Below are 26,611 nucleotides of genomic sequence, written 5' to 3' on the forward strand. Positions count from 1 at the left end.
GAGAACCGAACGATCATAGCGGACGAACCCTCTTGAATTTTCACGAGCAGCGGTCACTGCTCCTTTCAAAAATACACGATGACCGCTTTTTAAAGGTTCGCAAAAATTTCTGAAGGCGAAAAGGCAATCAGGTACAAACGACGGCTGCTATGAAACAAAGATAACCCAGGGGAAAGGAAATTAAATTCTGTATCTACTGGGTGCCGACAAAACACGAGGCCCTGCTCGCTAACACAATATTCGTTCTTGATTCTTTCCTTGTCGTTTCTCCGGCCCAGGAATATTGCGCCTTTAAAGATTCATATTACTCACGAAACGTCGAAAAAGAGGATCGCGCACGATGCCTTTGATCCGTGTTTGGTGAAACGCGAATTATTTGAAAAATTCGTGTGCCTTCTGCGAAAGAGGAAGAGAGAAAGGAAGAGACTTCGCGACAGGATCGTTCGTTTTATCAGTAATTTCATTATTTCACATAACTCTTAGGCATGAGGTAGCTTCGAAAAAGAAGTTAAGAAGCCTGTTTCGTTCGGATCGATGGGAAAATGAAACGAGAAAAAACATTCTGTTTAATTCGTAAATTTCGCCAACTCTGTAATTAAGTAGTGTTATTTTTCGAGCTCAAAACCCGGTAAATGTAAATTTATTCGATGTCTGAATTTAATGAACTTGATAGAAATTGAATGAATTTGGTAGAAAGAGCGGAAACATTCTATCCTACATATTTTATCAAATTCTGTAATTACGAATCATGGCAGTTTGATATTTGAAAATTTCGTCAGCTTCTATTCAGTGGCGCTTAAAACCGAGAAAATCAATTTCACGCTGGTAACGAAATTATAATTTGCCTGCCTTCGTTTTATCTTAGTACAGTATTATCTACTTGAATATTTATATAATAGCATGTTATATCTATGCTCGGCTGTCGTCGTGTCATAAATACTGTGTCGTCCTATTTTTAATTTGCATTATTTAGAATATCGATGCAATTTTGATTTCCGTTTCAGCCTTTTATTTAATCTGTACTAATTTAATAATCTGTTTGTATCTAATTTATCTCACGATTTATCAATTAATAATCGAAGGACTAAAATACTTCAGCTATCATTTCACTACCACTCGTAAAAAACACAGAATTACATCGTCGTTTTTAAGTATCTAACATCCAGAGATGAACTTGCTGAATATCATCTAGGATACCATCAGTGAATATCGAAGTCCTTTATGAATTAAAGATCCTGCTATAAATTTACAGGAAGAAATGGCTCTATTTTCGTATTCTTTTTTCTTTAGAAGAATTAATTTGTACGCGCTAGCTTTTAAAATATTAGGTTGTCCGAAAAGTTTCTTTCGTTTTATAAGAAAATAATGGATGCACAACATTTTTCGTTTTATATTATTCCATCGAATTACGTATGATCCATTTTGTTCTATCGATATAAAGATCACAACGTTCGACAGATTAGGTTTCATATTTGTATAAAGCTGCGTTGTTGTAAAAGAAAGATACTTTTCAGACGAACTAATATCATGTCAAGCGAGTTAAAGCACAAGCGAGGTAATTCACAAAATATTAAATACATTCTTCAAAACCTATAAAACCCTTCAATATACTCAAATTAAGATTAGATTATAATATAAGACACGTCTATCTCACTCAAAATTAAAAAACCATGGCAATTAAAATTACAAGACACAAACTACTCAATGAACGTTACTTCTTTAAAGAGGAAAATTCTTTCCAGTTTTATATTTTCGAATCTCATGACGCAACAAATTCCGTAACTTCTATCAAAAAAATCATGACGTCCGTTGAATCGTTAAAATTATCGTGATGTAACAGTTTAAACGGCTTTAATCGCACTGAAAAATGAGCAGTCGTGACGCGGTCACACGTTCACCGGCAAAACGAAATAATTACGTCAACCTCGACTAATGTCCGCTTTAATTAAGAAGATCCAGGAGACAGCAACGACGAAGACGAGGTGGAAAATTCGTGACCGGGGCATCGAGTGCGATGTCGAGAAGAACGTTCATACAGTCCATTGCTGACCGAGATATCCACTCACACTTGGGAAATCTTCCGTCGGCAAATCGGCGAAAAATTCATCGCATACTCGCGTACTACTTGCTTTTTAATTATCTCTGGATATTCCGTACGCGTGTGTGATCATGTGTGTGTCTATTCTAATGAGGGCTACTTGCAAATTATTTGTTGGATCTGATTTTTTAATGCTGGAACTATCGTTTAATATGTACACGTGTAAATTATTAAATACACAGAATTATGCGCGGCGAACCATGCAACTGGGACGGGTTGTAACGCAGCGATTTCGTTGAGGATAGATGAAAATCGTAGAGAATAAAAATTGAATAGCATGATAAGACTTATGTTCGTAGGTTTCCACTTTCGTTTGGTATGCAACGACGCATTGGCAAAGTGCAATTACGTTCCTGCTTTAAATGGAACTCTATAATTGTTTATTAATCATTCGATCCACTTTCTAATTCTCTACAAAAAAAGGTGTTAAGTGTACTTGGATGACAAATACTTAGCTTAAAGGATAACTCAAGTGTAATTTTGTAAAACTTTGCACAAAAGAAAAACACGGGACGGAATGCTTGCGTTTATGTTTCCCTTGTCTTTCGTGCACTAAATTTGATTTAATCTTCGCTATTATTGCTTCAATTTCATCTATCTATTTTTTTTCTTAATACATAAGAAAGTACAAGTAGCAATAAATAAGTATACAAGTTAATCGTTGGCTTCGATACTCGTTACTTCTTCATTACTATAAAAGATCTTACTTCTTTACGCTATGGTCGGAGTTGGTGGTAGAATGGAACTCCCACAACCGATATTTCGTGGGTTGTAAGTTATGGGGACGGAAAGGCGATCGTTATCGCGTTTCCTATTAGCGAAGAAAAATTCGCCAGTTTGGAACGGGGAAACTTTGGCCTTCCCCTGGAATTACTAAGACTAGTTTTTGATCTATATTTTGCTGCAGTATCTAGATAAAGCGATTCGAAGGAAAGAAGGCGGTAACATTTATTTTCAGGCGAAAATGTCGACAATATTTTAAAATAATCCGCAATTGTTTTAGAAAATTCACAAAGCGAACAGATAAACGTATGATATTTTCAAACTGCTTAGTATTCGCTAGATATCGTTTCATAATGACGATAATATTCACCTGTATGTATGAAATTTCTGCAATTGTTTCCCTAAAAATTAATAATAGTCGAATTGTAAGGATCTTCTTCTACATATACAAAAGTGTCTTTCATCCGGTTGACAAATATGTGTTGAAACATCTCAACTTGATATAAGTAAAATATCAAAATATATATTTTGACGCGTTACCTTGTGGTAAATAATAAGCGGCAATTATTAAAGATTATTACATTGTTTGCGCGTAGATACGATGCTTTGATAGTGACTTAAATGTTATTTCCATTAAACCACAATTAACCATTAAGTACATGGTATCAGATATTAATAACGCTAGAGAAATTTAGCAATTTACTATAAGCGCTAAGCGTTTAATAATAAAGGCGTATCTCCAACTCGGAGCTTTCCAAGGGCGCGTTTTAATAATGCGACCAACCCTCGGTTAAAAATTAAATTGGAGGGGCCTATTAGATCAGTATCTGATTTAACAACGCGTTGTTTATTACTAATTACCGCGTTGCGCTTCGAAAATATAAAGGAGAACGAGCAACGGAACTCATGAATGCGTAAACGAGTTAAACTACAGGTTTAATTAATTCGCCGGCACAGGCGTTAGCAAAATAATACAACGTCAGAGAAAAACGTTACACAACGACGCGGCGATAAACGAAAAATAAGTTTTAATGGCCGCGATGAAGAGGGAAAAACGCGAGCGGGTGAAAGTTTTTTTTTTTTTTATGAAGTAATTTCGGGTAATTTCATCGATCTCTTAAATTTTTAAGAAACGAACTTTCGATCGTTTGAATATGCCAAAGTATTAATTACCAAAGTAATTGTAAGGCATTAAAGTTATTAAAAATGACAAGGAGAAAGAATTTTCTAAATTTGACGTTGATGGATTAATTGTCGAATTACTGGGGTGAAATTAAGATTATCGGAATAACATAACATTGTCGAGAAAAATAGAAAAAGTTGAAAGAATGCCATAGAATTTTATATCTTCTAATTTACGTAGCATTTCACCTAACATTTCGTTGAGAAATCGTAATCGTTTCAATCGCTTACAGTAAGTTTCAGAACACTTCAATTTTCTTCGTTTGAAGCAGTTCACAATTCGTTTATGACACGTAAAAGATTCCGTCGATATAAAAGAGGTAACATTCGCCTCGATCGTTGCCAAAAGACTCGAAATTTCGTCTGACTCCTCTTTTTTATCCTCCTCTCGTCTTTCCAGCCTTTCAGGAGAGAAGTCAATGCTACAGTGTAACACCGCGGAAATTGAAAAGTTCGAACGAGCTCGATCTAGTCATGTCATCGAAAAAGCATCGAGATCGGGAAAAGCTTTTTCCATCGTTATCTTTCGTGTCTATGACCGTCGATACATCTCGAGCCCCGTAAAAAGATTCCAGCTCAAAAAGCTTCCTTTTATTTTTTTCGTAAACTAATTTTTTATCATAAATTTTAATCGTAAAGTAGAAATTAGTTTATTTTCTACATTACTAGATTTATACCGAGTTTATTATCAAATTTACATAATTAGATTTTTATATATCCATGTACATATGTAGCTCTGCTCATTTTATTTTATTTTATTTTAAATAAACTTTAATTCTTTCGCTTTATTATTTCACTGTAACCACATACAAACAAGATACATTTGCTCTTTTAGAAGCCAATTTGATCAACTCCACTTTTGCTAAATATCTAAGTATATAATTAGTATTTAACTTGACATAAAACAAATTGCGTATTTCTATAAATTTATTTCATGCAAAAAGAAGGTGTAAGTGATCATAAATTTCGAAGTAAATTTTACAATTATTTTTCTCTGTTCTTTAATTTATTAAAATTTCGCATTGATTTTAAATATTACTACTGTAACGATCATAGTCATGGCCCGTTACAGCGCTTACGAAATTTTAAAAAGTTTCACATAACACATACAATAATATTTTATATTCAGAAAAATTTTCTGTGGTGTACACATGCTGGCTGTACTGTACGCAAACGATTCAATAATAACGAACGCATTTGCCAACGCGTTTAAACCACGCCGTGATCCATGCTCGCTTACCTCTCATCGCGTTCGTTTGGTAGGGGGTAGTTGGGACCACGAGTTCAACCCATTTTTATCCTTTGGCTACATTGCTACCTCTCGTCAAATATAAATTTCGCTCGAGATTTCATTTCGAACGTAGCTGCTTTTCTCTCTAACTTATTTCTTTAACGATGAGGAATAATCTCTCTCACGGCGAGGCAATGCCCCTGAGACTCATAGCCGGGCAGGTCATAGGTCAACACGCGCAACGCATTGAACCGCGTTACAGTTCGGCAAATTGCGAAATTTTTTCTCTCGGCTGCCCGTAATTTGTAACAATTAACGTGAGAATGGTGTTTATTGCAGCGTGTGGAAAAAACACGTAACATAATCGAACCGGAGAGAAAGAAATAAGAAGAAAAATTTGTTTTCAGGAAATTGAAGAAGAAACGTTTTTCAATTTTTCGATGCGAAACGCTCGATGGACGTCTACAGTTTTATTATAAGCATTCCAAATGTTTATGGCAAAAATATACGAGAACGTAGAGAAACGCAAAAGTATCTAAAATATCAGAAATAGCATGTATATCCCTTCGACTTGTAATTCTTTATTTGCGTTTGAAAAAGTACGAATTTGAATAAAAATCGAAGCGTATCAATTTTGAAAGAAAGTGAATTATTTATTCAGATGGACGAGTAAGAATTACTCAATAAAATTTGTATCCTCTGTTAATAAAATCCTGTTTCGATGTCTCGTCTCTAACGGGATCAAGAATTTCGAATCTCGTAGCAAGGAAACGAAATTTTTGCACGAATTTGAAATTCGTGTTCAGCGATATCAGACGTTTTATGCATACTCTTTGTAAATACCAACGTTCGTTTATATTTCTTGTAGCCAAAATCACGCAACCACGACTTTTCGTAGGCGTGTACAGGGATTCAAAGTTTAAACCGAGCAAAATACCGCGTTTGAGTGCTCCATCTGCGGAACCGCAACGCGGTGTGGTTATTTGCGGCGAAATTGCCGGAAAATCGTGGCCCTGTTGTAACGGAAAGTGAAAGTGAAAGTGAAACAGAGAGGAAGAGAGAACGGAGGGCGAATGATTAGCAGCACGGCGATTTAATTTAATACCGAACTGATAACAAACATAATAGCGTTAAGTTGAACCAATAAAACGTAAATAATTCCATAAACGAGTAACAGAAGATCAAAGCTCGAAGTTGTGTCAACGCCGCGCACTCGTTTAGCAATTCTTTGCCATTAATGGTAATCTGCCTATTTCTCTCGAAGAAAGTTCTTCAGAATTTCGATTCGACGCATGGAAAGTGAATGGCGCGCCTTCAACGATCATCGTATCGTGGGAATTAATCAACGAGTCGATTTTTAAAACCGAAAACTTGGAGTATCTTTAAGAAAGCGTACTCGTTTAAATTGTTTGTTTGTAAATGTTTCCTTTAAATTGTAGATCTTCAAACTTTTATGATTTTTCCAGTTATAGTTTACAAATAAAATGAACAAGTTCTGTAGCGACGTTATCATTATAATATACGGTACATCGCCTCTCATTGAACAACCGTTCGAGCAATTTATTTCCGTCTTCGCGAGTAATAACATCTGCTACTGTTTCGCGTAAAAATAAAACGCGATCGTTCGAAGAATCAAAGGAACACGTATAAAAGTTAAAAGTCGTTGGAAAAACAGCGAATTGGCACTCGTCCTAATTGATAACTCCCGGTGAACCGTTATATCTTGCAACTTAAACGAGGTTACGCTCTAGTTACAACTTCGCCGAGCCAACGGTTGCGAGTCGCTGTTCTCGCTATAATGCACTTTTCGACATGAATGCATTCAGCATACCGTGTACTATGACTATGAGGCAGCTCAACATGCGACAACATGCGGTTCTAAGCGCTTCGACATCGCGGTTCTATACATAACGCATGATTTCATTGAGAACTTCGCCGCGACACCATCCCAATCGAATTATTTCCATCGTTTCGCTTAGCAATGTCGCCCGATACGAGATAATCCTCCTTTACCACTGCTATCGATATTTCTATATTTTCTAATTTTTAGTCTGGTCTTTTTAAATATTTATACGTACCAGCGATTATTATTTAATGTTTTGCGTTTGACGCATGAGCCGAATTCCGTTGAACAACGCTACTAGAGACTCCATCTCTACTAGTTTGCAAAGGTGATTTTTCAGATTGTTGTAATGTAAACAGATGCAATGCAAAACGAGGGATTTTTAGATTCACGATTTAGGCTACTTTTACTATCACCGGCACATATATGTCGTTTTGTACGAAGAAAGAATGTTGTTTAAAAATTTTGAAAGGCGAGGAGAAAGCGTTATTAGTGAAATGGAAATCATTTGCAAAAATTAATCATTTCTCTTAATCCTTTTATTAATCCTTTAACTCCTTGCCCGAGCGAAATTTTCATTTCGGCTAACAAACAAACTTCTCTTCGATGTCCGTAAATTATTGACACCCTGTGGATCGCTTTACATGTATGAAAGAACCATTCATACTGAAATACGAAAATCAATTTAATCATTGAGGAAACTATATGCACAAAATCACGTGCGAATTGTTGCGATTAAATCTCATAATAAAATATTCCAAGGAAACTGTATGATTAAAATTTCAGTTTACAAAAAGAAGAGAAGAAAAAGGAAGAAGAAAGAAACACGTATCGTGTGCAAGAACCTAACACCTAGCTCCGCAATCGCGATCATTAAATCCGCCCTATACCGGTAACGTGTTAAGTTGGCTCTCGGTCGTTTCCACGCGAGCGAAACCAGAGAACGCGGAAAATTGTCAAGAATTACGAGAATCCTAGCCTGTGGCGAGGCAGACGAAACAAAGTGCAATCGAATAAAGAAAGAATGCGAGTTAACTAGCAAGCGAATAAATTCCGCCTAGTCGAATGCCACCGATAAACAACGATTCAGAGGCAGCGCGTTTCTACGAGGCCTGGGAAACGTTTATTCCCCTGAAACAGGCTGGTAGAATAGCGGTCGCTTTCAGCGCGACTTCTGTACGCGTGGAATTCCTCGTGATATTCAATTACAATCCTCTTAACAATGATTTCCCATTCAGGGCCATCTCGCGCGCCATCGAGCGTAAACGAGCCGGCTGTCACGGCGCGCGATAACTCGATTTTACGACGTAGCAGTACGCGGCACGGTACGCGCGCAGACACGAGTAATTGAAAATCCATTCTGAAGTGTTCTCCCTTTCCCTCCTTCTCTTTCTCTCTTTCTCTTTGGAGTAGCGTCGTCGACGGTACATCAAAAAATTTATCATTCCGAGGCGAGACGCGAGGAAACACCAAGGGAGAACGAACGAACTCGGAGTGGCTTGGTTGAAAAAACGCCTGGCCTCGGTCGAGAGCGGCACGAGTCACGAGTGGAGCTTTGTATATGGCCGAGTACAGAAACTCGCGTGTGCAGTAGCGTACACGCGCGCGTTCGCACTCTTCTTCTGCCCTGGGACCGCGTCTTCCGGATCGACAGCTGTCAATTCAGAGTGGCGCACCTCGCTCGTTAGCGTAGCGTGCGTATCGTAAAATCCTCGTTCAACGAGTTTCGCGTGAATTTGCAACCGGGAGCAGGTTCTTTTTTTTTTTCTTTTTTGAGAATGTGATGTTCGCGTGGAAATTTATTTATTTTCTTTTTTTTTATGGGCGCGAGCGGGGAGGTGCGAGAGGTATGATGGGTTTTTGGGACACAGCGGATGTTGATTTGGTTGATTGATGCGTGTCCAGGGATTTTACGTGCACGTTACATGCACGCGCTGTGAAATCGTTATTTATGTTGTAAAACTGTCACCGGGATTTTTACAAGATTATTGCTTAGACTTGAAAGATTATTGACTCGAGTTCCTGCAGCTTAGTCGTTAATTGGTATTGCGGAGTCGTAACTAGTCCACAATATACTCGCTTTGCGGATCGATGTATGTCGATAAATCGTACGTGGATGTTACGTGTGTGGTAATTATCGTTGCTTGATTTTTGGAAGATTATTGGTCGAGTGTTCCAATTGAAGAATTTTAATTAGTAATTGGTAATATATGTAATTGGTAATTACATATATGTTACATGGACACGCGTTAAAGCGTTACTTGTTTCTTAAAAAATTATTCATTGGATGTTCATAATGTTCATGGAATTTATGAAGATTTACTATTAATTGCAATCCTTAGGTTTTGACTGATTCGCGGTAAGTTGAACGTTCATATCTATTTTCTCCAAAAATTATTTCTATTTTCATCGTAGCACAACGGTCGAATAGAAGTAGTCGAACGCGTAACAAAAGTAAAATATGCTACAGAGCTTTCATCATGATGGGCTAAAAAATATGAGAAATACTATATTTATTTCGCGAATATCGAGCAACTGGCTGCGAAAATGATCGTTTCGTGCCGATAGGTGTTGGCAGGAATTCATTTTTTCGATACTGTCTATAAATAAGCTCATACCATGAACTGCTTCGTTTCATAATCGACGAAATTGGAAATGTATTCGGGTAATATCGAATCGTTGGATATCAATATCGTATTCACAATGACAAGTTTCATCGACAGCTAAAAAGACTATTGTAGCTGCAATGAAAAACTCGAGCGAAGTAAATTGTTTTTCGTTTTCGACGGTTGGACATTTTTCGAAAAAGCTTTCCCCCCAAATGGATTGATACGTTTTTCTGATATCGTACGAGTCCATATGAATTCATTACGATTGCACGGCTAGACACGAAAAAGGAAGATATTTATTATCAATTTATTCTCCTTCCTAAAATATGCCATTTAACCCCGGCAGATGTATATTTACGTCGTGCTAGGGAATCGTTTGATTCAACTGATGGAATTGCATGTTGAATAATGCAAAGTGGATGTTTCGGCCCTTCCCCAATCGACAGCTGACACATCGAAATAATAAATAAAGGATTATGTCATTTCACGTACCTGTACGCTATATCTCGTGTTATTTCAAACTTTGAAGGTATCGTTATCTCTCATTAATTTTACTGGTCCGAAATCCTCCATAAAATCTATCAATATCTCAAAACAATAAGTAAACAGCACTAAACCAAAGCTCTGCTAATTGTATACTCACCGAATTAAAACTGTGTATTAACGTACAACGAGAACGTTCATTCGATAATACACAATGCATCGATAATATGATCGATTAAAATTATACGTATTTTATACGATTTTTTCCAACTATTTATTCGTTGATTATTTTTATTTCAATCTTTGTGAGTCAAACAGCGCGTTATGATGCAAATTACGATTGCGTTCCGGTCGATTGAAAAGAAACAAGATATCTATTGTTTGTTGTTTTTAGATGGACACCTGTCGATGCAGGGAACGCAGTTGTTAATTCAGGATGCTACACACAATGTACAAATCACACAACTTCGAATACACTACAGAAATTCAGAATTCCCATTATTTTTCCCTTTCATATTTCTCGTTGTTGCATATGGACAGTTGGCCTGAAACTATTCCCGTTTTTTCGCACATTGCGCTAGACAAGAGCAAGTTAAAAATTGCTACTTGCGTATATGGCTAACTTTCGTGCTGGTCATGTTTTAATAGTCTGACAACCTTCATCTATTCTGCAACTTGAATTACATCTATTCGTAACTCCTGTCTTGTACGAGTATGATTAATATGCCGAGGATATTATTACAAATTGTACTGCATATATTCAAGCAGAATTTTGTACTACTAGAAGATGAAAAGTGATTTGTGTAACAAGAAGTTTTATTTATATAGAATTCAGACGTTAAAGATTTATTGTCCGCCAAAGTGAGTACCAACGACGAAAATTTGGATGATAAAATTAGCAGAAATGATGAAAAGATGAAAAAGATGGATTATCTTTAGTTTTGTAAAATTATCGTGTTTTAAATTTCTTTTGTTCGTTACCCTAAGTAATGTACATTTCCTTTGTAACTCTTAAAGCATTTAAAGATCGAATAAAATTTAATAGTTCGGTTTAAACGCATTATTATGGTTAGATATGCTTTGGAAAAAAGTAGAAGAGCAGGCTGGTGCTCCGAGAACAAGAGAATTAAATTTTAACAAGTTAAAATCAAATTCTAGACGGAGACTTCGCGAGTCCGTTGAATTTTCATTAATAGCTCAAACCTCGTTGCGCTACTTTATAAACTAATAGCTAGTCAAGGTAATTACATTTTTATTCGACCGTTCGTCTGCCTCTTATGCTTTTTTTTGTTACGAAAGAACACCTTTTGAAGGGGGACATTTTTGAAAAATTTTTATCATCTACTTCATTCTCTTCATTACGCGAAATAAACTTGCATCTCAATTAACTACATTTTATATTTTCTACGTAAATAATTATAATATTAATTGTATAAAAATTATGCTTAACTTCTAATTATTGAAACTTAATTAATAATTAAATTAATAGTCGATTCTTTACCTCAAAACCCTAAATAAATTCTACGATTTTCAGAAACTGCTTGAATTTTATCAAAATTCACAAATTAATGAGAAAACATAATACTTGCTATTATCTTAAAAATTTTACTACAGCGATCTACGAATCAAATGTGGTGAAAAACTACAGGGATTAACGTCGTAACACTTTACTTCTAAAATATTATTTTACATTGCGAAGATAACTCCATTTACTAACAGTATATCATCGTTAACACCTTTTCCATTTTTAGAAGTTTCACTTATAGATCCTTCTAGAGATCTGGATTCTATATGAGCATCCGTATTTTCTTTTACTTCTTCAATCAAAATTTAAAAACAGTATTGACAAGCTACTTAGTTTAGGAAACGAGAAGTCATAGATGATTAAATTAAGTGAAATCATTTTTGACTAATAATTGTCAAATCCAGAAGAAGCTGTGAGATATCGCATTTTAAAATCGTTACAGACCTATTTATTCGTAATTAAATTTCAAAATTCTAGGAATAGAATATTCTACGTAAATTTACGAGATTTATCAAGAGACAGAATGAAATTTCCCTCGATTCTACGATCTCGAACAATCTTTTCCCCCGCTTGCAGTGCAAACATTATTCCGAGAATTAATGGAAGCATTCTCGCCACAGATGCCAGCGTTTTACGAGTTTCTTCGATAAGCAGCGTTAGCTTGTTTTAACATATTCGCAGTTGGTAATTTTACCGAGATCCTAAAGCAGAAAATCCCAAGGTTCTGCTATTAAGAAAAAAAGAGAAGTCGAAAAAATTTCCATTGAAAATTTCGCTGGACCGCGATTACTTCTATAAATTCATACTTCTACAGAATTCTATAAACCAGTAAAAGTATAAATATCGTAATAAGTAGTTCGCATCGTTCTTCCTCAACTTCCTACGCTTTTACGCATTTATGTTCATCTTAAATATATTTTAATATTACAATTGTATTTGTCAGAAATACGTGTTGTTTAATTATTATCATTAATTGAAACGAATAAAATACGTTCTGTTTTCCTCAAAGCGGGCAAATATTTTCAAGTTACTTATGGCTTGTTAATGGTCGAACGATATACCACTATGACAATCGTGTTTCATCGCGATGCTAATAAAATTTCAAATTGTATAATAGGTACAATAAATAATCTCTGTATAATAAATACTTTTGCTAGTGTTTTTAACCGAGGCAATCCCTCCTCTTGGAAAGAAGCGATAAACCAGATGCAGATGAAAAAGAACTCGTGTAAAATGTGAAGTCGACGCATGTACCGAAACAATCGATTTTAATGTTGCGCTGTTTCGGGCCCTGTACTCATTTCCTGCTACACGCTTTCATCCTTTCTGCTCGATTATTTCACGTTCGCCACACCGATGAATTTTTCCATGAAACCATTTTATGCACGATGCATGTCGGTCGATGGCAAAAAAATAATCAACCCCTAAAAAAGAGTATTCTATAATACGAGATAAAACGAAAGTTCCCGATGATCAAAAAAGCAATCAAAAAGGATGAAACAAAAAAAAAAAAAGAGGGGAAAAAATAGAGAAAATAAGTATCGTGATATTTAACCGTAAGAGGAATCAAAGGGTAAACTAAACGAACGTTGTTTTCTTCGGCTAATCGACTCAGTGTAACGATGTTTCACTCACGTTGAAAATTAATGGCTTTATCTTCCGCGTTGTTGCTTCGTTGTTTCGTTTTAATTGACGGGTCTTTGTACGTGTCAGCACTTTGACAAATCGATAGTTTACCAGACTAAAACGAACGAAAAGGAGAAACAGGCAGAATGTGAGAAAAGGAGAACGAATCGTACGAAAAAAGTTAGTGAAATATGCCGGTTCCTGGAATTAGTCGAAAAGTGAGACGTCTCGATCTCTGTGTCCCTAATTGCCTAGGAAATAGACCGATTTCGTTAATGTTTGCGATATAATAATTTTTATTTATTAAACAGAATTATTAAACGCGTGATTGTTTGGATAATCAAATTAGTGGTGTGCGATTTCTGTGTACTTAATTCCACGGAAAAAAGGAACGATTCGTGTTAATGTTCGCGATATAATCGCGATTATTTGGTGATTATCATTAAACCTTTGTACGATAAATATTCAAATACTTTAACGAGTTGCTACATATTTACGAAGCTTTTAAACATATTCGTCTTTACTATATTTTCTATTAATAATTTTATTATCAAAAGAATTACCGATGCGAAGGAAAAATAATGTTGATATTAACAAAACTTCGAACTAAGATAACCATATGACTATGTGGAATTTCAGCAGCTTTGATCGAACGTTTCATCGAAGAACAATAAAGAAGAAAGAGGAAAAAAAGGAGAAGCGGTCGCACCCGAGTTTCCAACCTTTAATAGTTAACTATATAGATATTATACTACTATACTACTGTAGATATTATCCATAAATTCCGGTGAATTCCGGCATGTCCTGCATTCCGGAGAAATTGTTCGGCCGCTCTGTCACCTGCTCCCCGTTCCGTATTATTATATTTCAGGTAATAAAAAAATTTTTCTAATTTCTTCCAGACCGGAAGATTTATGGATTCCGATAACGTCGTATCTGAGCGTCGCTTTCACTTTTCGCGGCCATTAAAAACGAGTCTCGCGACCCTTTCCTCTCCGACACGGGGTAAAAACCGTCTAATAAAAAGAAGTGAAAAAGGAGAGAGAAGAAGAAGAAGTAGTAGAATGAAGAGAAGAAAGGGCAAACGACAAACAGAGGGAGTCGGCGAGGGTGGGTCGAAGAAGAAAGAAGTTTCAACGGGTACAAAGGTTCCTCCGCCTTTTTCTTGATATGTAGCGTGAAATATTAAAGGCTCTATTACATGAAATCCGCGAAAAGAAGGCGACGAACCGAGAACAGGGCCTGGGTACTTCGCGAAATTCAATGATCCCGCCTCTGGAACCACGCTAAGAACATTTCGGCTTTGACATTAAAGAGAAATCGTTCTTGTAAGCGAAATTCTCGAACACGACAGCTGTCGCTGCAGGCTGACGTCGTCTTCCGGTCGTAAATTCGGCGCTCACTGTACATTCAAGCACGAGGGACGCGTTTAGAAAGCATTACGTTAAGCGACAGATGACAATGTCGCGTGACGTCAGATAAAATGTATTTAAACAGTCGCAAGCCCCGGATTATGCGAATTGACAAGGTCGATCATCGATGAACGCGTAAAAATGTCGCGTAGATATTTTTTGTATGTTGCGTTCTTCGTCGCGCAGCTTCCAATTTGTTCATCGTTTCTCTGTTGATAAATCAACGACAATGAACGCCAATTAACGTCCTATGAGAAATACAATGGCTAGAAAAATTATCTCCGTGTTGTTTTACTTATTATATCGTTTACATACTATATAATTAATCACGTTCAGGTATATTCAATTTTCTGTCATTTTTAGTAATATTTTCAGCACTACGTTACTCTAGCTGCTTTTATGACTGTTTGTAGACATAGGAAACAAGACTTTTCTTAATTATTTTTGAAATGACCAAACAACTATTTAGCGCTATCACTCAAAAACGTCTTGGTATGATTTCTTTTCCTAACGTTCTACTGTCTTCAATGATGCTAGCGTGTGATTAGATGTAAGTGTAGGATATTGACGATTGTTTCGAATCGATGACGAGACCATTTTTCAGTGATTAAAACGACCAATTGAAACTTGAGAGAAACTAGTATCTTTACATGTATTTCCAATTATATTTCACTCAGAAACAACAACAATCTTCATTTGTCTAGAGCAGTTTTACAGAACCATCCCCGGAAACTTTTCTGGAAGATAATTAACCACACTGTTAACGTTCCAGGTAAAACGCAGAAATACAGTGCTGTAACATTGCGCAACGACAAGGGGAAATTTATTCAATTGCCTTTCTGCTTGCGATAAACGAGCCCGGTTTTAAATTCGCGTCTTATTCCTAGGCTAATGTTGTCGCGATTCATTTATTAATCAACGTTTCCATTAAGCGTTGCTCAGGAAAAAACAATTAACCTGGAGGATTGAAACAGGGAAAAAGAGAGAAATAATTAAAGCCAACAAGATAAAATTGCATCGAGCATAACAAGGAGGAAATCGTTGAAGCTTTACGTATTCTTTCTTTTTCCCCCGCTCTACGATTTTCGTCGAAATAAAAAGGCAAAGCTTCTACATGCCACTCGTTCCGCACGATATTCGACGCGCTCGTAGAACGCGGAAAATTACAAAATATAACGGAATTATCAGACAATGGAAGATGAGAGAAGGAAGGAGAATACACTTGCTTCTTTTCGACGTGCTGCATACACCGAATGGTATTTGCATTTCCCTTTTATCAGAATTTTTCTAGCACCCAGCCCTTTCCACCGGTATCTCTGGATACGGACATTGTTGATTCTAGAGAGTTTTAGAAACTTTTGCGCGAAGTAGTAACAAACCAAGGGGCGAATGAAGTGGTAAGAAAAGTTGCAGCATTGCGAAAAATCGCGGAGGAGGTGTATGTATAAGTAAAGAAATTACAGTGAAAGCACATCTTGTAAGCCAAGTATAAAAATAACAAAATGAGAGCAGTTTGAATACTCGTGCATAATACATCGCAGAACATAAATTTGCGTACAATTTGGTGTTGAGAAATTTTTTATTAAAATTCTTGATCCAGTAATAAGATTTTTTTCGTTTGCCAAGCTTTATTGAAAACGTGGCAAAAATTGCGACGTAAATACAAATATACGAACGTAATTTTGACAGTAGAGTTTTGAAACGATTGCGAAGGAACATCGTATTAATGGATAAAAGTATCGATAAGAGTAATTGAAGTTTGTTATTCAAACGATATTACGTAACGTTGTCACGTGTATTAAATGATAGGATCTAAGCGGTTTGTTAAATTTTTTCACAGATCTCGCGTTTTCGTATGCATGATAGGCGGACACGTAATCAAGGCATATTTAAATACAGGATCGAACACGTACAGTGATAAAAACTTCTTTTCTCTCCTTTCAGAAAACGAAGCTACCTATAAAAAGAAAGTGTTCTATACTATCAACTCGTGTTTGTACTAGAAATCACTTCGTATTTGCATTAATAAGCTGCTTCGTGAATTTTAAATAGCAACGAATGTATCGTAAGTATAGTTTCACGTGCTGCAAACTATTCAATATAGAGGCTTGATAAAGTTACTAATTTAAGTATAAATTAATAAAATACATTTGCTCTGGAAAGATAGTGCAAGTTCAACGGCGAGCAAAAGAAAAAAGAAGTTTGTCAAGGTATGCAAGATTATATTTTATTGCAATTTTATGTTTGTACTTCCACGATTTGCTTCGAGAAAAGAACATTCCTGGAATCAATTTATAAATGTAAAGAAAGAATAGAGTCGCTAACCAAATAACGTTTCATGAATCGACTTATTTTTCTATTTCGCATGGAACGTATCGAACGATCGATATTAATTCAGAGTAGATGTTTCACGCTGAATATTTGTATCTCTTGAAATATCAGAAACACTTCTCCTTTTTCATTCTTTCTTTAAGAATCGCATTACAGTGGTTGGAATATAGAAAAATTGATAGGAGAAAGAACGCGGTATATAAACGTTCGCATCGTGAGTAAGAAGCAAATATGATGGTACTCGGTTTGTTCAATCGCTTGTAAGCGTATGCATGGAGGAGTTAAAAATATTTCTAGTGCCTGCAGATTAAAATGTTAAAAGTAAAAGGTTTCTAGAACACTTGAGAATGTTAAAGTTTTCAAGAGATAAGGAGTACCTCAGCCTTCAACGGAATATTAAGTATTCAAATAATTATTATTGCTACTAGACTGCGGATGTTGGTGCATTTATGTGAAACTGAAAGCTGCAAAAGTACGCAGAATGCGGATAATACCCAAAAATATATAAAATATAAATATATGTGACAGAATAAAACTACGTTTACGTTTCACTTCTTTAATTGCATTCGCGAAAACATGAATTTAGCTAGAGAAGTGATCGAGGAAACTCGAGTGTCATCCAAAGAGGCAACAGCTCCTCTTGAGTGAGAGGTTCCAGGAACACGTTCGCCGACAGAATATGGAGGATCGGAAACGAGGTTGTTCGATACACGAAACACGTGTGTACGGAAGTTCTCGTTCCGCGATGGAAGTAAAGGGAAAACGAGAGGAACTCGCGTCCACGCGATCCGCGAAATAAGAAGCAACGAGGTACTCGACTGTGGACGCGGAATAACGAAATAAAAGATTTGGCGATACGTGAGCGTACGGATCAGAATATAGCCGTATATACATACGTACACCTTCTCGTTCAACGATCTTCCCTATTCTTTCACCGTCCTGACGTGTTTGGCATCTTCCTGGCAATAGTTTCGAATCGCCTGGCCACGATATTCTCGTTCTCCTTCGTGGGAGATTATTTTCTTCGGTTATCCGGTATAGACAGAAGAACTTAGCGAGGATAGGTTTTCCATATTTTCACGGACGATCCATAAATTTTTCATGAGCGATTGGGGAGTTGAAATGGTAAACGATGCGAGTACCAAAAAATAGAAAACGATATCCACAGGGTAGGATGTAGAATCCATGAGGAATATACTGGAAAATGTATTAATAGTAAAATAATTGAGGAGCTTCCTGGGGAACGAACCTACGATATAAAATAGTGGATTGAGTAAATTGTGTTGAAAGTTTCGGTTTCAATTCGTCCATAGTAATTACATTTTTATATTTATAAAGCAATAAAAAGTTTCATAATAATTCAACTATTTGATTAGAAAATATATTTGGTACCTTTACATTTATTATTAAAATTGGACTTTAAACTCAATTTTGTTCCATTTCTATCGATTTGAGATTTACGTAAAATCTATTTTTTACGTTAGAGTCTAAATACTGTAAATATATATATGTATATATAATATTACTTGCGAAAATGGCGCGTTGATTATGAACCTATGAAGATAAAATATTGGCGATGAGATCTGACTGATCCTTGTCGGTGGGGCAAATATTATTTTAATTCTATACGGCTTGAATAAATAAAACACTCGAATAAAAATGAATCCTTTAATAGAAGCAAAAGATTACCACCTACCTTACGAAACTTCAACACAAGCTCGCCAAGTATTTTATCCGACTTTGTCTTTGAGCCGCTTAGAACTCTTTAATCTTTAACTTCAAACTACGTTAAAAATACAAATATTCTCTACTATTCCAAAATATATTACGCAATATAAGCATATCGACTAGACCATTACATCAAAATTCTAGTTAAAATATATCCGAAACGTTTTACATCGTTTTAAAAAAAATCTACGGTCGATTCGTAAAATATACGTACGTTTTACTTCCTCCTAAAATATTATACATACGTACTTATGTTTACGTAACTTCTATTTAATTCCAGATTTATAGAAATTTTTCTATGTTCTGTTCAAATTTATATTTTTACGAGCAGAACTCTTTAGCTCTAACAACAAAGATTCTTTAAAAAATCGCAGGAAAAGCTCTGCTGAGATTTATGTTCCCGTATTAAATCAATATTTTTTATGTTTCCAACTACTCATCTTTTGATTTATTACTTTTCAATACTGTTAAAAGTATGATTTGTATCGTTCCTACCATCCTGTATCTTTGTCATGTTTTCGTAACACAAATAAAAACAGAGGTGTAAAAAAATATATTTTTAAATCATGGTAAACAAAACTTCAGTCGTCTATTAAAAGAATCCGATCTCTCTAAAAATTAAAATTCCCTGTTGACGCCTGTTTCATTCGATTTAACTTGCTTTTAAACACTTCAAACGTTTTAATGTCCAGCCATTTTCCATATATCATCGATAGTGGAAACGGTTGCCGGAATTTTGTTCGAATCGATCTAGAACGCATACAGAGGATCGATTACTGCAAACATATCGAGTGTCGGTTATACGTATTCGTATTGCTACCAGTCAGCTTAATCGAGATATTAAACAAATTTTTAACATACCATAATTTAATTACACCTGAAAGTCCATTATTCTAATTTAACGTTAATTGTATTTGCGTTCTGTTTTAGTTTCGAGAAGAGTCGCTCTGATAACGAACGAATTAAAAATGTTTCCATAGAAATGCACTTAGAAATTTGGTATAATAAAATGACACGTAAGAATTTCATCAGAAGAAGTTTGATGCTTTTCTACATTCTTTTACTTTGAAGACAAGTAATTTAATATTGATTTAAAAAATTAAGAATAGAATGTCGTAGTATCGTGGACAAATGGTTTAAGAAATATCGGGTGAGCCATAAACAATGTCGCCAGAAAGCCTAGGTGCCGACAGGCTCATCAATGTGTCGTCGGTCCTTCGGTCGAATTTACGCGGAAAAAGAGCCTATGTGACTTTGGCCACGATCGGTTGCGGACCACGTACGTGGTGGGGCTATGAGAAAAGACAAAGGGATGCTTAAGGGAGAAAGACGAATTAACAGTCAATGTGAGTCGAGGAGTTAGAGACCGTTGTCAGCGTTGTAAGAGACGTGGTCCGCGTGAAAGAGAGCGTTGGAACCGTGGTGACGAGAGTTGTAAATTAACTATTTAATTGTCTTAGTTATAACACATTACTGTATTTAGTTCGTTTCCTGTTTAATCCATTTTAAATAAATAATAAATAAAATCCTACAATTTATACATAGAAGAAAATAAAATGTGAGTTTTACTTAAATAAAAATTCTCTCGAAATCGTTTAATAGACAATACTTATACTATTAATGAGAATATACTGTTAATGAGAATTGTAGATTCTATACAGTTCTATGAAGTTCTTTTCTTTGAAAACTATTAAACGATGTTCGAAGAAATACAGAATATCAATTATAATATTGCAACACATTTCCCCGTAAGATTCGCGTGAATTATGTTTCTATCTCTAATTATATTTCTCTTTCTAAATTCGATCCGTTTTGTCGTCTTCACGATATCACAGACGAAACAGCAAAATTGTGCGATCAATATAAAATATCGGTATGTGTTACAAGCTACTGTTTCAGAGAGTAAACCGGAACAAAGAAAAAATGTCTCGAATGTGATGCCTGTTTTCTCTCTTTCGCGTGAAACGCGAAATTATTTCACACGTTCCTCTGGATCGCATCTGAAAAATTCGAAACCCAAATATGTAACATATTCGACGTACGTAGATACGCATCTCCGAGTAACGTTTCCGATAGAGAACAAAATGTAAAAGAAGTATTACCTATTATTTTAACGTCTTCTTCCGAATAAAGTAAATAAAGCATAGAATCGAATGTTTTCGATAACGCAGTGTCTCTTCGACTATTCGGATACGTTTCGTTTCGATGGTCAAAGGCGTTCCCGTAGTTTCCCTCGCGGAATAAACGGAACGATTTGATCGATGAGCTTGGCCCAGAGGAAGCAACAACATTCCATTCATCCTAAATATCTTCTTACACATCGAATCGACGAGGGTTGCAGGTTTTATCGAAGCAATTAAAATTCCTGCCAGACTCGGCACGCGCGTTCTCTCTCCCTTTGCAAACTCTTGCAGTTTCACCCCTCAAATAGCTACACTATTCTCTACCGGTACACAATGGTAATGCAACGATACCCGCTGTTATATTACGATTAACATTCTCTCTCTGTATCTATTTAATCAAATTTCTAAGTGAACCCAACTTTACCAGACTACGAGCTTTGCTGGAAATAGCTCTACCGTGATTTATTTTCAAATTTTTGCTTTTTAAAGGGTAGCAACTTTTCTTTCTAGTATTTTTCCATAGCAACGAATATCATACTACTTATTTACTTTTGTCAATTTTTTCATTTTTATACTTCATCATCATCGTTTTTCTTTTTACAATAGAAATGAGAATGGTTCCATAGTTATTCGTTCGAAAATTTTTGCTTTCAAGGGGCAATATATTTTTTCCATTATTTCCTTGTAATTGGTTTTACTTGTTCACGTTTCCTTCTGATCTTCGAACAATTAGTATAAAATATGCTCTAACGGAATTCTTCTTGTAACCTGATCGATCGACGAACAGAAGTGGCCTGTTCTCAATAAATCGCGCCAGTTGGAAAATTCCAATCGGTGTTACGAACATCGTCCCGCTTTTCTCGACGCGGATATGTGGAACGGCGCATAATAAAGCCTACAAGCTTATCAGTAGGGTACACCGAGCTGCCAATAAATAGCAAACAAATTCAATTAAGCGAACAATGAAAAACACTGTAAAACTATCCGATATTGGGGCACGTACGATGCACGTATTACGTTTTGTACGTCGTTTTTTTCCCAACGCTACGGGTTTTTATTGCGAGGAAAGAATTTTCGCCGGCTCGACGACGTGTTCAGCTCGAAATAAAGCTATTCAGGGTAAAGTGTGTCGTCGAGGACCGCAAAAGGTTAACCTTAAAGTAGTCACCTGACGTCGCACTGCTATCGCTATTTTCGCGCGCGAGCGCGCGCGCACACACACACACGCATACACGCACACGAAACACAAGCGTGTAGATGTTTTTCTATGTGTGTGTACACACGTCCTTCTTCAAAGAACGACGTAACGAGCACGGAGTACGTCACTTTCATTCTCGATTCCTGTGGAATGTAGTCCGCGAAACGAAAGGAAGCCGCTTCGAAACAGCGAATGTAAACGCTCACTTCACGGTTTTCCATTGATTTCAGGGACACACGATTTACCAGCAAACTCGTTCAATGCGATATTTTTCCTTTCTTTTGAAAATTTTAATTGGAAAATAATTCTTGTTTTAAATAGATTGTTTTTTTATATATATAGAGAGAATAGTTTAATAAACAGATATCCCAGATTTTTCCGCGATATCACAGCAGCATGTTTTATAAATAAAAAGTTTTCCTTATGAGTAAATACAGCCTTTTTTAGAAGTGAAGCATAAAAATGCCGTGTGAACGTAGACGGATGCTTTGTTAAATGTTGTAAGCAAAACATGGAATAACGATGGACTAGTTCTTGATTCGATAAAATGATTAATCGAATATTATTTTTTACGATAAACTCCATAAATTCATAGAAAAATAGCAATTACAAACACAATTTTTTCAAATTTATCTTATCATTTGCGAGTATTCGCATACACGTGATATCTGTTTCTAATAAATAGATTTACGAGTATAAGATTCTCATTCATGTGAATAACGTAAAATTGGAACTACATGAAAAGTGGAGGTGATCGGTTTGGCTTCTAAGAGGTTGAAACGTCTCATAAATGCATAAAAATCAGTATTCCAGCTGTTCTATAATTCTGCGAATATTAATTAAAAAATAATTTCTCGCTATTACCGTGCCACTTCCACGAAACCTTCTTATTCGTTAATAACGTAATAAACGATGTATAAAAAGCTTGACATCCATCTGTAACAATGGATAGTACAAGCCGAAGAAAGTTTCATCGAGTGACAAACGAGAAAGCATCCCTAAATTTCTATGGGACCTTTCTTTTCGCGAACGAAAACGCGTCATCGTGCTAATTATTCCTCGAAGGGATATTTTGTGTGAAAGGCAAGGCTACTTCGATGGACCAATTACGAATTAGCTCGTTAATCCGATTCGAAAGAGCTTTAATGCCACCGGATTATTAGTTGGAAGCCGGGGCAATCGATGATTCGCGGCGACGTATCGAAAGCATCGCTACTTACGCGGTAGCCCTCGCTTCGAAACTTCCGGCGAGTTCATTAACGTGAGTAGACAGCATCCAAATGCCGAGGCATAATTAGTCATTGAGAACAGATTGGCGGCCAAGCAGGGAAAATCCTGACGATCATGAGAGACTTCGACTATCGCTTACCGGAGACACCTCGTTTTCGTAATTAGCCACGTTCTAATGACGTTCCTCTAATCATTGCACGTTCAGTTGCATCTATAGCTCTCACGCTGAATGATCATCGACGTAGTTCTGTATCGTTGCTTTCGAGTTTCCTTTATTTAGTAGATACACTGTTCAATCAGTTCGTTATTTTTTCAGGGTTTTGTTCCCAACGGTGAATCGATTATTTGTGTTTAACATTACCTTATTTGTCATTTTTTCTTGCCCTCTGCGAAGGTTTAAGATAGAAGACAGCGCTGTATAATGATTTCTATACTTTTCATTTTAATTATCGATTTCGAGGTTTTCATAAATCACGTTCAGTTTGCTCGTATAATCCACGACCGTTTAATCGTTTGACTGATTATTCGTACATTGGACATATTATCTCGTAAAACGTTCCATTCAAGGTTTGTTTTAATTACTTCAATGAAGTGACAGTGATCAGTTACTTTTTAATATTGCTTCATTAATATTCGAATAGATATGAAAAAATAACCTATCTCTTTCTTTTCTAGGAAAAAGGGCAATTTCATTAATACCAGTGCAAGTTTCATGAAATTCTAAGTATGTTCTGTATTTGTACGAGGACACTGTTAACTACGTGATAAGGTTCGGTATTAGTCATTTGGTTTATAAGCTACGCCACGTAATAAATTTTTATAGAGCAAATTTCCTTTCATACACGTTTTAAAAATATCTGCACTGCGAGTACGTATAGGATTAAAATTTATGAGCCATAAGGTCTTTTCTAAAGACAACATATCACTGAGGATTACATTTCACAAAACGAATGTAATACTTTGTTCACAAGCGTGGATAAATATTTATCATTGAAATGCGGATTTATGTACAAATTCATATTTTTATAAACACAATTAAAGAAATAAAATTTAAGCGACTTGTAACGACCGTTAAGCTCTGGTTATTTTATACAGTTTATAATAATAGCGTATAATTAAAATTTTTCATAATTTATTTATTACGAAACAAATTACCGTAATTAGTACTGTTCGATACAATAAACTGTCAAGATTTAACAACGCAATAAACTACCAGCAGTTTAAAAATTCCGTCCACTTTTAATTGGTACAATTAAAACAAGGAAAGAGGAATCGAAGTCTGGAAGACCTTAAACTGGGAATTATTGCCATTTGAAAGTTCCAGGCAACTCCACGAACACCCGACGATATAACTTTGTATTTCGGGAAATACGTCACCCTTATCCAGAAGAAAGAGAGATCCTTAACGTTCGTAACTCGGTTCTTTATCACTTCTCGATACTTTCAAACCGAATTCCGTTCGAACACCTGTCACGTGCTTCGATTTCCGCCGCGAATCAATGTCTTTTCTCGTAATATTTCCGTCGATCGACCACTTTAAGCGGGAAACCAGGAGTGTTCCTCTTATTCTCTCGTATTCTCTTATTCACGCAACACACTTCTTCAAAAATTCCTACGAATTTCTAGATCGAAGCGTCTGTAATTCCTTAAATCACATTTCACAAGCGAATCTCGCGAATCGAAAACTATTCATTTCGAGACTTTTGGATTGAATGGAATAACGCGGACGAATTCATCGTCGAACAAGGTTAGATTGCCGTTGGCGGAGATTTAAGCGGTAAACCGTGGAAAATTATACCTTGGTATGGCTAATCTGACCTAAAACTCGACAACATTCAAATCGGTGGAAACTGTAATCTCGAGCAATAACAGTTTGGAATTTCTACAAGTCCTGCCCCCTTCCTACTGTGCTTCGCACAGTTTAATAACACTCGTGTCAATCCGGTTCCTTCGTTTCGCTTGCTACTCGACCTCCAATAACGTTACGAGTTTAACAAAGAAAAAAGAAAGGACGCGAAGGAAATAGGAAGAAGCGAGTCTTCTTTCTACGTTTCGTTTAAACTTCTGTGCCACGTTCGACGAATCAAAAAGCACGGGAGAAAACCAGGAAGAAAGAGATACACGTATCGAAAGAGACGGAGAGGAGTCGTCGTTTTACTCCGTTTCTTTCTTCAATCTCCGGCCATCCTCTTTGTATCTGTGGCTAACAGAATCACCATCCTTCACCGCATCCAACCACCGGAGACACACTAACGATAGAAGAGGATTCAACGAGCGCTAGCTCGATCGAGAGCAAAGAAAAAGAGCCTCGATCGCTTGCAAGTCCCAATCCACCGAGGCCATCAGCTTCGAATCCCCATCGAAGCGTTTCTCACGCGAGTTAACCCAACACCGTGTCACGTATCGTGCAACGGTTTGTTACTTACACCTGCTGGTTTGTCGTCGATCCGCTTCGTATCCTCCGCGATCATCACCATCAGATTATCATCACATCCGTATTATCAGGTTCGATCGTGATGCGTAGCAAATAGGACACGCGACTGAACACGCAAACTTTGTCAGTGAGGATCACGAAAAGGATCCCAACGAGGATCACAATTTATTGCAGTCGGCACGTTAATAATAACGAGACGAGGTACCGCGAGGTTGCACGAGGAAAGGAATACGAGACTTCACGGGAACACGATTCGATTTCGATGCACGCGTTCGTTCCCAGGAACAGAGTGTGATCGCTGATCCCGTTATGTTTGACAGGGTTTTTTTCCTTCGTCTCCTGCGGGCGCAACAGCGCGTTCGCGCGCGTATCAAACCGATCCGAATCCGCGGTCGAAATTGCCGCCGGCCTAGGTCAGCCGGTCGCGTCGGGACGCCTCTCATAAACAGAGAGGGCCGGCATTCGAGCGCGCCCGCCGCGGCTCTCGCACGGATCGCTGCTCGTCGTCGTGGATCCTCCGCGTACGTGGCGGCCAGTGAGCCAGCGATCAAAGAGACACGACCGAGCCACCGCGAGAGATAGATTCAATGGAGGCGCGTCGCGACGCGGCGCCGCGCGGCGGCAGGTGGCGCGGAGACGCCGAGAGGACTCGGGGGGCGGCGCGGGCTCCGACGCCGCTCGAACGAACGGACACACTGACGACGCCTCGAGTTCTCGCCTGGAGAACGATGCTGCCGCCTCGTGGCGCTCCTTCCAACGAAACTGAGCGCGGTTCCGCGACGTCCGCCGAGAGTCTACCCCCACAGTCGCGTCCGCGACGCCGACGCCGAGTGGG

The 26,611-nt window shown here is 37.1% G+C and overlaps 1 protein-coding gene and 1 long non-coding RNA gene across 8 annotated transcripts in view; both read right to left on the reverse strand.

Annotated features, from left to right (window-relative positions):
- The window catches only part of LOC132906648 (uncharacterized), a 35,910-nt gene extending 9,352 nt beyond the window's left edge, over positions 1-26,558 (reverse strand). The window contains exon 1 of the long non-coding RNA XR_009658020.1: positions 25,769-26,558. This is a non-coding gene — a long non-coding RNA (uncharacterized LOC132906648). The remainder of the gene's footprint in view (positions 1-25,768) is intronic.
- Positions 1-26,611, reverse strand: part of LOC132906645 (collagen alpha-1(XVIII) chain) — a 348,851-nt gene that overhangs the window by 171,403 nt on the left and 150,837 nt on the right. The gene's annotated exons all lie outside the window — the stretch shown is intronic.

This window comes from Bombus pascuorum, chromosome 5, assembly GCF_905332965.1.
Source record: "Bombus pascuorum chromosome 5, iyBomPasc1.1, whole genome shotgun sequence".
NCBI lineage: Eukaryota > Metazoa > Arthropoda > Insecta > Hymenoptera > Apidae > Bombus > Bombus pascuorum.